Source organism: Arachis hypogaea, chromosome 14, assembly GCF_003086295.3.
Source record: "Arachis hypogaea cultivar Tifrunner chromosome 14, arahy.Tifrunner.gnm2.J5K5, whole genome shotgun sequence".
NCBI lineage: Eukaryota > Viridiplantae > Streptophyta > Magnoliopsida > Fabales > Fabaceae > Arachis > Arachis hypogaea.
The window spans coordinates 18,073,822-18,088,256 of NC_092049.1; positions in this window are offsets into that span (position 1 = coordinate 18,073,822).

The following is a 14,435-nucleotide window of genomic DNA, read 5'->3' on the forward strand; positions in this document are numbered from 1 at the left end:
TGGCAAATTGAACAAGCAATGAACAAAATTAAACCAGCAATAAACACTAAACAGAATTGGCAAATTGAACAAGCAATGAACAAATTGAAGAAGCAAATAAACCTTTATACCAACAAATTGAAAAAGCAATAAACCTTTATACCAAATTAAACCAGCAATGAACCAAACAAGCAATGAAGAAGCAATAAACCTTTATACCAACAAATTGATCTTGGCAATAAACAGCAATAAACCAAACAATAAACAAGCAAGGAACCAGCCCTAAACCAGCAATAAATCAAACAGAACAAAACTTGAAAATGTGAACAAGCAATGAACAATTAAACCAGCAATAAACACTAAACAGAATTGACAAATTGAACAAGCAATGAACAAATTGAAGAAGCAAATAAACCTTTATACCAACAAATTGAAGAAGCAATAAACCTTTATACCAAATTAAACCAGCAATGAACCAAACAAGCAATGAAGAAGCAATAAACCTTTATACCAACAAATTGAACTTGGCAATAAACAGCAATAAATCAAACAATAAACAAGCAAGGAACCAGCCCTAAACCAGCAATAAACCAAACAGAACAAAACTTGAAAATGTGAACAAGTAATAAACCTTTATACCAACAAATTGAACTTGGCAATAAACAGCAATAAACCAAACAATAAACAAGCAAGGAACTAGAAACTGAAAGCCTCCATTTTAGAAGCCAAATTCAAAACTTTGATCCTACAAATAAATTGAAAAAAAAAAAAACAACTCCAATCATTCACCTATATCTGAAGCAAAAGGCAAACTATTTACTATTTTCCCATTGTTTTGTCCGTTTCTGTATTCATGTGAGGAATTATGTTAATGATTAATTATGTTAATGATTAATTGATTATATTAAAATTGAACTAGATCCCTAATATCATTTTTCAGGTTAAATCTATTCAATTCTATCAATCTTTATATTAAAATTGAACTCCTAGATCCTAACGTACAAAAAAAGATGATTAAACTAACCTGAACAAACTGAACAAACTGAACATTGAACAAACTGAACAAACTGAACATTGAACAATAACCATTAACCAGCAAGCAGCATTGCAGCAATACCAACAACAAGGCAAGAATGCATCAGGGAGTGGGTGGATGGGTGACTGGGTCTTCGTCCTCGTCTTCGCGGTGGGTGGGTGACTGCTGGCCGTTTGGGTGCGTGGGTGGGTGGGTGACTGCTGGCCGTTTGGGTGAGTGGCCGAGATGTGGTGGCTGGCTCCGATCTGGGGTTTGGGCGGCGGGGTTAGGTTTCCATGGGGGGAGGGGAGGGACTCGCGCAACTGTAGCCTGTAACGCGTTTGGGGGGGGGTGGGGTTGGGGTAGTTTTAATTTTAGGATTTTGTTAAGAACCGGTTGGGTTCGGTTCGGTTAGGATTTTGGTGGCAAGAATCGAAAACCGAACCGAACCACAAAAAACTGCAAAACATCACTTTTTTCGGTTTTTTCGGTTTTCGGTTAATTCGATTTTCGGTTTTTTGGTTCGGTCCATCGGTTTAGTTCGGTCCGGATCGGTTTTGAACACCCCTATCTACAATAATGACACAGTGGATGACACGTGGACAAATAATATTGTAACACATGACACAACCGTCCATGTCAGTATGTCACGTGTTATTGATTAATCTGTCATCATACCATTATACGTGGCAAAATTATAAAGTGACATGTGTCACTAACAATCAATGTCAACACGCCATTAATAAAAAATAAATGACTAATATAGTACATTTTTTACCAATTTTTAAAATATAATTAATGTAATTAGAATTTCAAAGGCAATTTAATGCAACAGTACCAATTTTTAAGACTATTTTAAAACTTAACTCGTGGTCCACCTATAAATAGCATTATCATTTTAATGTAAAGTTGTATTTGCAATAATCAATTACTAATTAACTACTAAGTTTATAGCTAAGCTAGTAGGTAGGAGAGAAAATGGTACAGTTATCTCGCTAATTACTTGATTGTGAAGCAATAATGGGACTTTAACATCAATCGATTTCATACATATAGGGAAGTATACAAATTGAAATCAGCAAGAAGATTGTATGTGTTGGTGAAAGAGTGAGTTGATATAATTCATGCGTTAACGATGATATTCATTCTTGTCCTCTTATTAAGGAGGCTTAACTAATAATTCACAAACTCGTTTTGGTACATCACTAAAAATAAGGTCAAGTTGATTATACATTACTATACATATGATGATATGAATAAACGCCAACACACCTTGTTGTGGTTATTATATGATTATGATGGTGCATGTCTATGCTTTTGTCTATTAGTCTTTTGGATGTTTGTTTCAAAGTCAAGACCACCTTTAATATTAAGCATCTAATAATTATTATCATTATATCATCATCTGATCTGTTACAAATTATATATAGTTGTTTTCCTATGAATGGATACAAAGCATTATTGCTCCTGCAAAATAATAAGTAATATTTTGCTCCAAAATTTTTGGTCATTTCAAATCTTTCTTATCTTGCATTCTTTTTATTTAAAAATTTATTGAACAGAATTATAATTAAAGGTAAAAGAAAAAGGGTGTCATCAACCGTCCATGAAGAACACTGAAATACTGAATAGAGAATACTAATCCGTATATACGGTATATTCTTGTAATTTTAATACAATTCTCAGAGTAAATAGTTAAAAGTTCTTTAATAAATTCATTTGTTGAATCAAATTAATCTACTAAATTTTTATCTGATGGTTCTAGTTGAACTTGAGAATGGGGTTGAATCAAGTTGGCTTAAAACTTAAAGTTTCAAATTCTGTTTTTGCTGTTGCTCGAATTGCAGGAGATTATTTAAAATAGTCTCATACGCAGAAAATTATAAGTGCAGAGAAGAGGAGAAAGAGGCCAGCATGTATCCTGGTTCGGATTCTTTGTGCCATGAATCCTACATCCAGTCTCCACCACAAACCATGGTGGAATTTTCACTATAATTCTCAGATTACATACACCAATACTATTGAATTACTCCCTAATTCAACTAGTATCTATCCCTAAGCTTTCTTCACCAAAGTTTAGCAACCCCAAAGTGCTATCCCAACTTGGAAGGGGAATCTACACAGATTCAATTCTCACCAAGTGCTAACCCAACTTGGCAAGGGGAACTAATCCTAGTTCATAAACCCAAATTACATCAGAAAAACTAACAGTGGCTATTTTTGCATCACTCTTGCCTTTTCTCTCTTGGCTTTTGAACCTCACATAATTGCCTTTTCTCAAAACAGAAAATAACGCAAGACAGCCATAACAATAAATCAGAATTAAGCTTGAGTAGAAGAAAGAGATTTCAGCTCTATGTTAGAGAAGGTGCTCTGAATGTGTGTGCTCTCTTACTTAACTTGAAATGATGGAATGAGACTTCTTATATATATCTTCAGCTTTCCTAGAATTTCTGCCTCTTCCATTTCCTTGTGCCAGCTGCTCGTTGGAGTTGTCCTTGATGGCATGCAGTCCTTTCTTCATCTTGCTTCACCACCTCTGCTGCTGGAGTAGCTCGACCACTACCTCTGCTGTCCTTGGTGTTTCTTTCTTCCTTGGCATGCTCTTCTTTTGCATCCTGCTCCATGATCTCTGCCATATGAGGAGCTTCACCCACTACCTCTGTTACTTGGCAAGTTTGTGTTTTGCTTTTCCTTTGCTGAGATTTGCTTTACTGTATGTCCTTAGAGAGGTGAGAGTCCTTGTGTCTTGTTGTTTTGCTAGAGCCCCAGCTGTCCTTGATGTTGACAGATGTCCTTTTCTTTCTTTTCTTCTTTTGCCAACACATAGCCATTTTATTTCTGAATGGTGCCATGAGGAATTGTTGGACTTGGTTGCTATACCAAGGAACAATGTGAGCTGCTTTTCAATTAGTTTTGATGGGCTGCTGCAACATAAGCTATTATACTTGGGCCTGCCACAATGAAGCACACATTAAACACTATTGGGCTTTCAACCCAAATAAATGTTTGTCATCACAATGTAACCCAAAATCAAACTAGACTCAACAATCTCCCCCTTGATGACAAACATGATAAAATAGGGAATTTAAAGAGAAATTTAAATGAGTTAAGAACACTTTCCTTTGATGACATTTGGATTGTGAGTTGCTCCCCCTAAATGCTAGCATTGTTCCCCCTTGATCATGGCTTACATCTTTTCCTGAACAAAACTTAAAAACAGCCAAGACCAATATATCCAAACAATATATCACAGTAATGGAAGCACAGAGAAATTAACACTAAGCACAACACAGGATAAATCATAGCACCACAAAATATTGTTCTTAACTATTACTATTAATTCAGCCAAAACTAACATTCCTTTTCTTTTCTCCCCCTTTTGTCATCAAGGGAGGAAAGGAAAAAGTAACCTGCACAAAATTTGTTAGTGGCTGGTGCATATGGTTTAAGTAGCAGAGTAGTTAAAGTCTTTACAGTCATCCAAACTATTTAACAAGTTCAAAAGGAAACTAAGTCATAATCACAGATGAGATAAAATGAGCTAGGCATCAGAGTTGGATTCATCAGAGGTTCCATCGTCCTCCCCCTCATTGTCAGATGTGGTGAGGCCAACCTCAACATCCTCCACAAAGTTCCTCAGAATGCGAATCCTTCCTTTGGTCTTCTTAAGAGCATTCTCCTCCAAAACTTGATTCCTTTTGCGCTCAGCACCATGATGGAGAAGAACGTCAGTCAGATTGATAAATTCTTCAAGCACATTCTTCAGAATACGGGTCATGACCTTGATGGTAGTGGATGTGGAAGGGAGAATCAGAGGATCCTCATCAACAGAGGGAACATCAGTGCTGTCATCAGTTTGGCGACGCTTGGGAGCTGTTTTCTTTACTGCATCACCCCCTTTAATATATGAGTTACAATCTATGGCAATTTCAGCCCCAAAATCAACATTGTAATATTGAAATATTTTTGTAAGAAGCATGCCATATGGTAATGCATTTTTGGTACTGACACAAGCATACATATGCCTCACAAGTAAGTAAGCAAAAGAGATGGGAATTTTTGAAAGCAGTGCATACAAAACCAGTGTGTCACAGAATGAGACGCGTTGAAAAGAGCCGCTCTGAGGCAAGATGACATGGTTCACAATCCTATGCAGCTGGGCACAGACTGGACCAAGAGACTTATGAGTTGGAGTGTTACCTTCTAAGAGAGGGATATTGATGCAGACAGTACTTAGGGCATCAAAGTATGAAACATTGAGTGTTTCGTCCCACTTACTAGAGGTGTAGACATCAGGGCCTCGGTCCTGGTAATCTAGGGCTTTGCCTAGGTGATATTTGTCAAGAATGATCACTTTGCCTTTAACGAAAGAGGCGATTCTCCCTTCTTTGTAGAACATGTTGCTATATAACTGTTTTACCAAATCAGGGTAAATTTTCTCTTTGATGGACAGTATGGATGTCCAACCTTGATATGCAAACAATGGGGTAAAGTTCAGGCCTTTTCTACGGAGTTTGTCAAGATTGACAAGCTTCGAGGGACAGAGTTTACGCTTGTAAATATCTTTGCAGAAAAACAGATAGTTCATGAGAGATTGAAAACGACGACGATCAAAGGACTCATCAGAAAAATCAGCATAAAATGACTTGTAAGCAATAGGATTTGAGAGTCTAGGTTCAGCAACAGGACGGAGGTCAAAGCCAATGATTGTACCGCGAGTATGGCGATTCTGAGTGGGGCGAGTCTCTTCGTCTTCGTGAAGAGGCCTCTTTCCTCTGGAAGAGCTAGGTTTGGAAGAACTAGGCTGAGACATGTTTGGTGGAGGAGGAGGAGGTGTAGGGCGAGGGGCAACGCCAGGGCGGCGAGCAGTGGTCTTCGTGCGGGCCATGTCAGGAGAAGGGTTTGGTGGTGGAGATGGTGAGGAATGAGTGGGGGAATGAGAGGGAGAAGAGTGTGTGTGATCAGAACGGTGGGTGCCACTGTGGGAGCCTCTGTGAGCAACTATCTTCTTTCGAGCCATATTTATAGAAGCACTGGTTCGGAGAAGATGAAAGAGTGGAGAGTGGAGAGTGTGGTGTGAATGGATGCATGCAGTGGGGAGTTATTATAAACTTAGAGAAGTGTAAAGGTTGCACCTTGAAAAAATAAAAATCCCAACTTTGAAAACGTATAGGAAGTAACAGCTGTAATTGTTGTACGTTTCAGATGGGAACAAAAGCAAAATAAAATTTGGATTTGAAAACAAATTTTAAATGAGGCCCAAAAACTTATTTTCAAAGAAATGAAAAAGCAACTATGAAATGGGCTCAATTGGATTCAGTAAAGAAAGCCCATATGTCGAGACTGCTTCAGCACGAGATGTTCATCATTCAGGCTTGAATCCAGTATGCTTCATAGTGACTCAATGAAGGTTACTCATCATCTGCCAAAAAATCTCACCGCGATTCAAGAGACAAAACATAAAAGATCTCATTATCAGAAACATTAAGAAAACAGAGATGAAGTTAGAATGCCCAGTTCAGTTCTTAACTTGCAGAACCTCTCCTCTATCAATGGTTTGGTGAATATATCAGCTAGCTGACCCTCAGAATTAACAAACTGAATATCTAAATTTCTATTTTGCACATGTTCTCTTATAGAATGAAAACGAACTTCAATGTGCTTTGTTCTAGAGTGCAAAATAAGGTTTTTGGAAATATTGATAGCACTCATGTTGTCACAAAATAATGGAATATTTGAGACATTCAATTTATAGTCAGCTAGTTGAGTTTTCAGCCATAATAATTGAGAACAACAAGAGGAGGCTGCAATATACTCAGCTTCGGCTGTTGACAGTGCTACCGTAGCTTGCTTTTTGCTAGACCAAACAATGAGAGATTTCCCAAGAAAGCAGCACATGCCACTTGTGCTTCTTCTATCAGTCCTATCCCCAGCAAAATCTGCATCACAGAAACCCACTAATTGAAAAGAATCAGTCTTAGAAAACCATAACCCATAATTAGTGGAACCAAGTACATATCGGATGATCCTCTTGACAGCAGAGAGATGTGACTCCTTAGGCTTTGATTGAAACTTTGAGCAGACTCCAACACTTTGGATGATATCAGGCCTTGTGGAGGTTAGATACATTAGGGATCCAATCATCCCTCTGTAACGTGTCTCATCAACATCTCTACCATGTTCATCCTTATCAAGCTTGATGTTAGGATGTATGGGGGTTCCCATAGGTTTAGCACAGTCCAGCCCAAACTTCTTGACAAGTTCTTTTGCATATTTTTCTTGATGGATGAATATGCCTTCTGCAGTTTGCTTGATTTGCAAGCCTAGGAAGAAATTGAGTTCTCCCATCATGCTCATATCAAATTCATTGGTCATAAGCTTAGCAAAATCTGCACACAAATCCTCATTAGCCGAACCAAATATAATATCATCAACATAAACTTGCACAAGAATAAAATGATCATGATAGTTCCTAATAAATAAAGTGGTGTCAGTGGCTCCTCTTTGAAAATTATTTTTCAACAAAAATGAGCTAAGCCTCTCATACCAAGCTCTAGGAGCTTGTCTCAAACCATATAAGGCCTTAGCTAGGTTGAAAACATGGTTAGGAAAAAAATTGTTTTCAAACCCAGGTGGTTGAGCCACATAAACCTCTCTATCTATTATGCCATTGAGAAAAGCACACTTTACGTCCATTTGGAACAACTTGAAGCCACAATGAGCAGCATATGCAAGGAGCAATCTGATGGCTTCCATTCGAGCTACAGGTGCAAAGGATTCATCGAAATCAATCCCTTCCTCTTGATCATATCCTTGAGCGACCAATCTAGCTTTGTTTTGGACTATGGATCCATCTTCACCCAGTTTGTTTCTGAAAATCCACTTAGTGCCAGTGACTTTCTTTCCATTTGGATAAGGCACTAATGACCAGACCTGGTTCTTCTCAAATTGCAGCAATTCTTCCTTCATAGCTAGCACCCATGAAGGATCAGCAAGAGCTTCTTGGATGTTTTGTGGTTCAATCTTTGATAAGAGAGCAAGGTTGGTGGATTCGGCTCTTTTCAAAGATGAACGGGTAGTCCTGCCAGTGGATGGATTTCCTATTATGAACTCTTCAGGATAGTTTTTCAGAAACCTCCATTCTCTTGGTCTTTTTGATTGGTGTGAGGATACAGGTTCCTCTTGATCAACAATGGCCTCTGCATCAGTATTTTCTGCAGCAACAGGAGATAATTCCAAATTGTCTCCTGCAGAATTGGAATTTTCGTTGCTAGTAGGTGCAGCTTCCTGAGAACTTGAATTTTGTTGAACTGGCTCATCATTCTTGGGTAGTTCAGCTTCGAAACCTGGACTATCATCTAAGCAAACACTAGGAATAATGTTAGTCTCACAGAAAATGACATGCATGGTTTCCTCAACAGTTTTGGAGTTCTTGTTATAAACTCTATAGGCCTTGCTATTTGTGGAGTAACCAAGAAAAATCCCCTCATGTGTTTTAGGATCAAATTTTCCTAAATTTTCTTTGACATTCAGAATGAAACACTTACAGCCAAACACATGAAAATAACTAAGATTGGGAGGATGCCCTTTCCAAAGTTCATATGGGGTTTTCTTCAAAAACTTCCTAATGATGGTTCTATTTAGAACATAGCAAGCTGTATTCACAGCTTCAGCCCACAAGAACTTGGGAATTTCATATTCACATAACATAGCTCTAGCCATTTCTTGTAAACTTCTATTTCTTCTTTCCACAACACCATTTTGTTGAGGTGTTCTTGGACAAGAGAAGTTATGTGATATGCCTTGTTCATCACAAAAAGATTCAAAGTATTGATTTTCAAATTCTTTACCATGGTCACTTCTTATTGAAATAATTTTTGAACCTTTTTCATTTTGAATCTTTTTGCTGAATTTTTCAAAAACAGAAAAGGCCTCATGTTTATGAGCAAGAAAGAACACCCAGCCAAATCTAGTATAGTCATCCACAATTACCATACCATAACTCTTTCCTCCAAGACTTTGAGTCCTAGTTGGTCCAAACAGATCAAGATGTAACAACTCCAATGGTTTCTTAGTAGAGACATCTTCCTTGGGTTTGAAAGAGGTTTTAATTTGTTTACCCATTTGACAAGCATCACAAGTGATATCCTTGTCAAATTTTATATTAGGAAGACCTCTAACTAAGCTCCTCTTTACAAGCTTAGAGATTTGGAACATGCTAGCATGTCCTAACCTCTTATGCCACATCCATTTTTCAGATTCCATTGAAGAGAAACAAGTTACATTTTGAACTTTTAGATCATCTAGAGTGATACCATAAACATTATCACTTCTTTTGGCAACAAATAAAACAGCCCCTGTTTTCTCATTTATGACTCTACAATCAGATTTCCTAAAGGTTACAGCATACCCAAGGTCACACAATTGACTTATGCTCAATAGATTATGCTTTAACCCATCAACTAAGAAGACACTATCAATTCAAGTTGAAAAATCTTTGCCAACCTTAACAATGGCAATTATTTTACCTTTACCATTATCTCCAAAAGTGACAAATCCTCCATTATACTTGTTGAGTTTAATGAAGAAAGTATCCCTTCTGGTCATATGCCTTGAACATCCACTATCAAGATACCACATGTCCATTTTCTTCTTGAATGCAAGGCAAACCTGCATGTTCTTCAACTAACCTTAGGTATCCAAATCCATTTGGATCCTTTGATGTGAAATCTTCTTGGTTGCCCAAGAGCATTATAATCATGAACAACTTTATATAATTTACTATCATTACCAAAAGACTTAAGAAAGATGAAACATTGAGGAGGATCATGACCATTTCTGTTGCACTTGTAGCAATGATTATTGCTTACTGATTTTTTAGGTTTGCTGAATCCTTTTGGTTTGAAAAGCTTGGAAGAGGAGGCTTCAGATTTTTTAAAGTTTTGTTTGAAAACAGCCTTGTTTTCCTCTATGAATCCAAGTCCAGATTTTTCAGATCCAAACCTTTGACTAGCAAGTAGTTTGTTAAGATTTTGAGAACCTTGAACAAACTTTGCTAAGTCTTCATTCAAATTTTTATTTGTTCATTCAGCTTTTTGTTTTCAGAAATCAAATCAGTGGAAGCAGTAACTTCATGCTTGAGCTTGTATTTTTCTAATTCAGCTCGCAAGGCAATGTTTTCTTCTTTTAAAAATTTTTCATTGCTAGTTTCATTTGCCTTAACCTTTTTCAAAAGAAGATCATTTTCTGTCCTCAAAGCCTCATTTTCTTTCTTACATTTAGCATACTTATCCAAGAGTTTCTTAGAGTTCACAGAAATGTCTTTGATAATGTAGTGCAGTTCATCAATAGATAAGTCAGAGAGATCTACCTCATCTTCATCATTATGATCTGCCATCAGACATAGTTGAGCTTCTTGATCTGAGCTCTCTGAGCTGGTGTCGTTCTCCAAGTCCTCCCATGTTGCCATCATCACCTTCCTTTTGTCTTTCTTGGATTTTTCGCCTTTCTTAAGTTGAGGGCAATCTGACTTGAAGTGACCAGGCTCCTTGCAGTGATAGCATGTGAACTTGACTTGATCTTTCTTGACATCTTTGGATGAGGAACTTCCTTTGCCTTTATTTTTGTATCTCAGTAGTCTTCTCATTTTTCTTGCAAAGAGCACCATTTCTTCATCTGAGAAACTGTCATCAGATTCTTCTCCTTGGGCTGTCATTCTTGATTTTAGTGCTATACTTTTCTTTTTGTCATCTTTGTCTTGAGACATGTGAGTGGTTTCATAAACCAGCAGCTTGCCTCTCAGCTCATCATAGGTGATTTTGATCAAATCATTCCTTTCAGAGATGGCTGTGCTTTTCACTTCCCATTTCTTAGTAAGACTCCTCAGAATCTTTCTTACCAAGGTTTCTTCAGAGTAGTTTCTTCCCATAGCGTCCAGATTGTTGATGATTATTGAGAACCTTTCGAACATTTGATCGATGCTCTCATCTTCCTTCATACCGAACATTTCATACTCCTTCATCAGCATGTCAATTCTGGTCTCCCTTACTTGCTTAGTGCCTTCATGAGTGAGTCTGAGCTTATCCCAGATTTCTTTAGCCGTTTTGCACCTTGACACTTTTCTGAACTCTTCAAAGCTGATTGCACAGTGCATCAGGTTGATTGCCTTGGCATTGAGTTCAACCTTCTTCTTTTCTTCATCTGTCCATTCGCTGTCCTCCTTTGCCACAACTTCTCCATCAGCATTCTATTTGGTAGGAACGTCTGGACCATTGAGAATGATCTTCCAGATGTTGTAGTCGATCGACTGCATGAAGATTCTCATTCTCTCTTTCCAGTAAGAGTAGTTGCTGCCATTGAAGTAGGGAGGTCTGTTGTTGGACTGCCCTTCAGTGAGAGTGAAAGCCACGATGTTGGGATTCATGTTGTTGGCCATGGATCTTTACTCCAAGCTGTGAAGCTTGCCTTCTTGAAACCAGGCTCTGATACCAATTGATGGTTCTAGTTGAATTTGAGAAGGGGGGGTTGAATCAAGTTGGCTTAAAACTTAAAGTTTCAAACTCTGTTTTTGCTGTTGCTCGAGTTGCAGGAGATTATTTAAAATAGTCTCATACGCAGAAAATTATAAGTGCAGAGAAGAGGAGAAAGAGGCCAGCATGTATCCTGGTTCGGATTCTTTGTGCCATGAATCCTACATCCAGTCTCCACCACAAATCATGGTGGAATTTTCACTATAATTCTCAGGTTACATACACCAATACTATTGAATTACTCCCTAATTCAACTAGTATCTATCCCTAAGCTTTCTTCACCAAAGCTTAGCAACCCCAAAGTGCTATCCCAACTTGGAAGGAGAATCTACACAGATTCAATTCTCACCAAGTGCTAACCCAACTTGGCAAGGAGAACTAATCCTAGTTCATAAACCCAAATTACATCAGAAAAACTAACAGTGGCTATTTTTGCATCACTCTTGCCTTTTCTCTCTTGGCTTTTGAACCTCACATAATTGCCTTTTCTCAAAACAGAAAATAACGCAAGACAGCCATAACAATAAATCAGAATTAAGCTTGAGTAGAAGAAAGAGATTTCAGCTCTATGTTAGAGAAGGTGCTCTAAATGTGTGTGCTCTCTTCCTTAACTTGAAATGATGGAATGAGACTTCTTATATATATCTTCAGCTTTCCTAGAATTTCTGCCTCTTCCATTTCCTTGTGCCAGCTGCTCGTTGGAGTTGTCCTTGATGACATGCAGTCCTTTCTTCATCTTGCTTCACCACCTCTGCTGCTGGAGTAGCTCGACCACTACCTCTGCTGTCCTTGGTGTTTCTTTCTTCCTTGGCATGCTCTTCTTTTGCATCCTGCTCCATGATCTCTGCCATATGAGGAGCTTCACCCACTACCTCTGTTGCTTGGCAAGTTTGTATTTTGCTTTTCCTTTGCTGAGATTTGCTTTACTGTATGTCCTTGGAGAGGTGAGAGTCCATGTGTCTTGTTGTTTTGCTAGAGCCCCAGCTGTCCTTGATGTTGACAGATGTCCTTTTCTTTCTTTTCTTCTTTTGCCAACACATAGCCATTTTATTTCTGAATGGTGCCATGAGGAATTGTTGGACTTGGTTGCTATACCAAGGAACAATGTGAGCTGCTTTTCAATTAGTTTTGATGGGCTGCTACAACATAAGCTATTATACTTGGGCCTGCCACAATGAAGCACACATTAAACACTATTGGTGAGTCACTAATTGAACCGATTGACTCGGTCTCACATAAATAAAAAACATAAAATAGTCAAAAATTTAAAATTCGAAATACAAATTATCAGTTTGTCACTAATATTTTAACAACAATCGTTTCAACTTCTAAAAATAACTAATTCTACCAAATCATTATTTGTCAAAGACGTGTGCTGCAAATAAAGGGGATAGAAGAAAGCAATAAAGTTTAAAAAATTTAAACCTTTACACGAAAAACTTAAAATCTGAGAAGTGCCAAATACTTCCTAGTTTAAACTCTTGCAAACAAAACCAAGCTTTCAAAGATTATGCAATAGAATAAACATGAACAGAATAATATAAATTAACAGAACCTATCCACTATCCAAAACAATATAAACAAAACAGCTCAATTCACAAAATTTATCCACTATCCAACAATATAAATTCACATAACAATATGAAAATAATAATATAAAAATAGCCTCTCAATTCACCATAATGGTATAAAAACAGCAACAAATCAACCCTAAACATTAATAATCAGAAAAACAAAAGCATCAATCAACCACTAAACCTACATATATTACAATGTATCAACAAAATTTGAATGATTTGCTAACAAAATTTGGGAGAATGGTGTATTTGATGAAGCCATCTAGAACAACAATAATATAAAACAACAATATATTACCCTATTGAATAATCTGCCTGAATCAACAAAATTACAATCAACCAAATATAATCAACAACAATAAAAAATTTGTTAGTACACAGCAGAATTGCTTGACTCCAAAACAAGAAAAGTAAGGTTGATAAGCAAAAATTGGTTAGAAATTTGTTCAATAAGTTACAGGTCTAGTTAGTTCTCATCTCAACGTTTCTTATCATACATTGTAAAACCCTTATAGAATTGACAGATTTAGTTAATCAACATCATTAATCAGTTCCTCAGTTAATCAAATTATAACCCAATGAGGCAATAAGTCAATAACTGAATAAATAAAAAAATAAAAAATATACTTGAGAAGAGGGAGACCAAGCACGGCGAAGCAGAGTCTGGCAAGCAGCAGCTACGGTGAGCCATGCCAGATGAGGGTGCGACGACGACGTGAGACGCTATCACGCAGAGGAGGCGACGATCCAGGAAGGAGATGCACAGGGGCTGACGCGAGAGTCACGAGACGAAGTAGAGTAGCCCGGAGGTGGCGGTGGGCGGTGCTTTTTTGGGAGTGTGAGAGTCAGAGGTTCTCGTTCTTGAGTGAGATTGAGAGAGAGGTAGGGGGATAGGGGCTGCTGTTGCTCGAAGAGGGAGAGGGTAGCTTTTAGGTTTCACTTTTTTCCCTTCAGAAAGCCAAAACGACGTAGTTTCGTTGGGGAGAGGGGCAAAAAAAAATGCAATGAACCGGTCCGAGTTTTAACCCAGTCGGTTCACCGGTTTTAGTCAAACTCGGCCGGTTCAAACCGGATCTTTCCGGTTCTCTTCTTTGTCCGGTCAGCAAGCTCACTCAGACTGGCTTGGTCACCGGTTCATTGGGTTTTTGGTCCGACTGGGCGGGTTGATCCGGTTTTGATAACACTGGTTATTAAGATCGTCCGTTACAAATTTAGAATGAAGGTAAATAAAGTCGAGTTATGACTGATAATGCACAATAAAAACCGAACTATAAAATAACGGATCATATATAAATTAAAATGTTTGTACTATTGATATAGCATATTTAACAT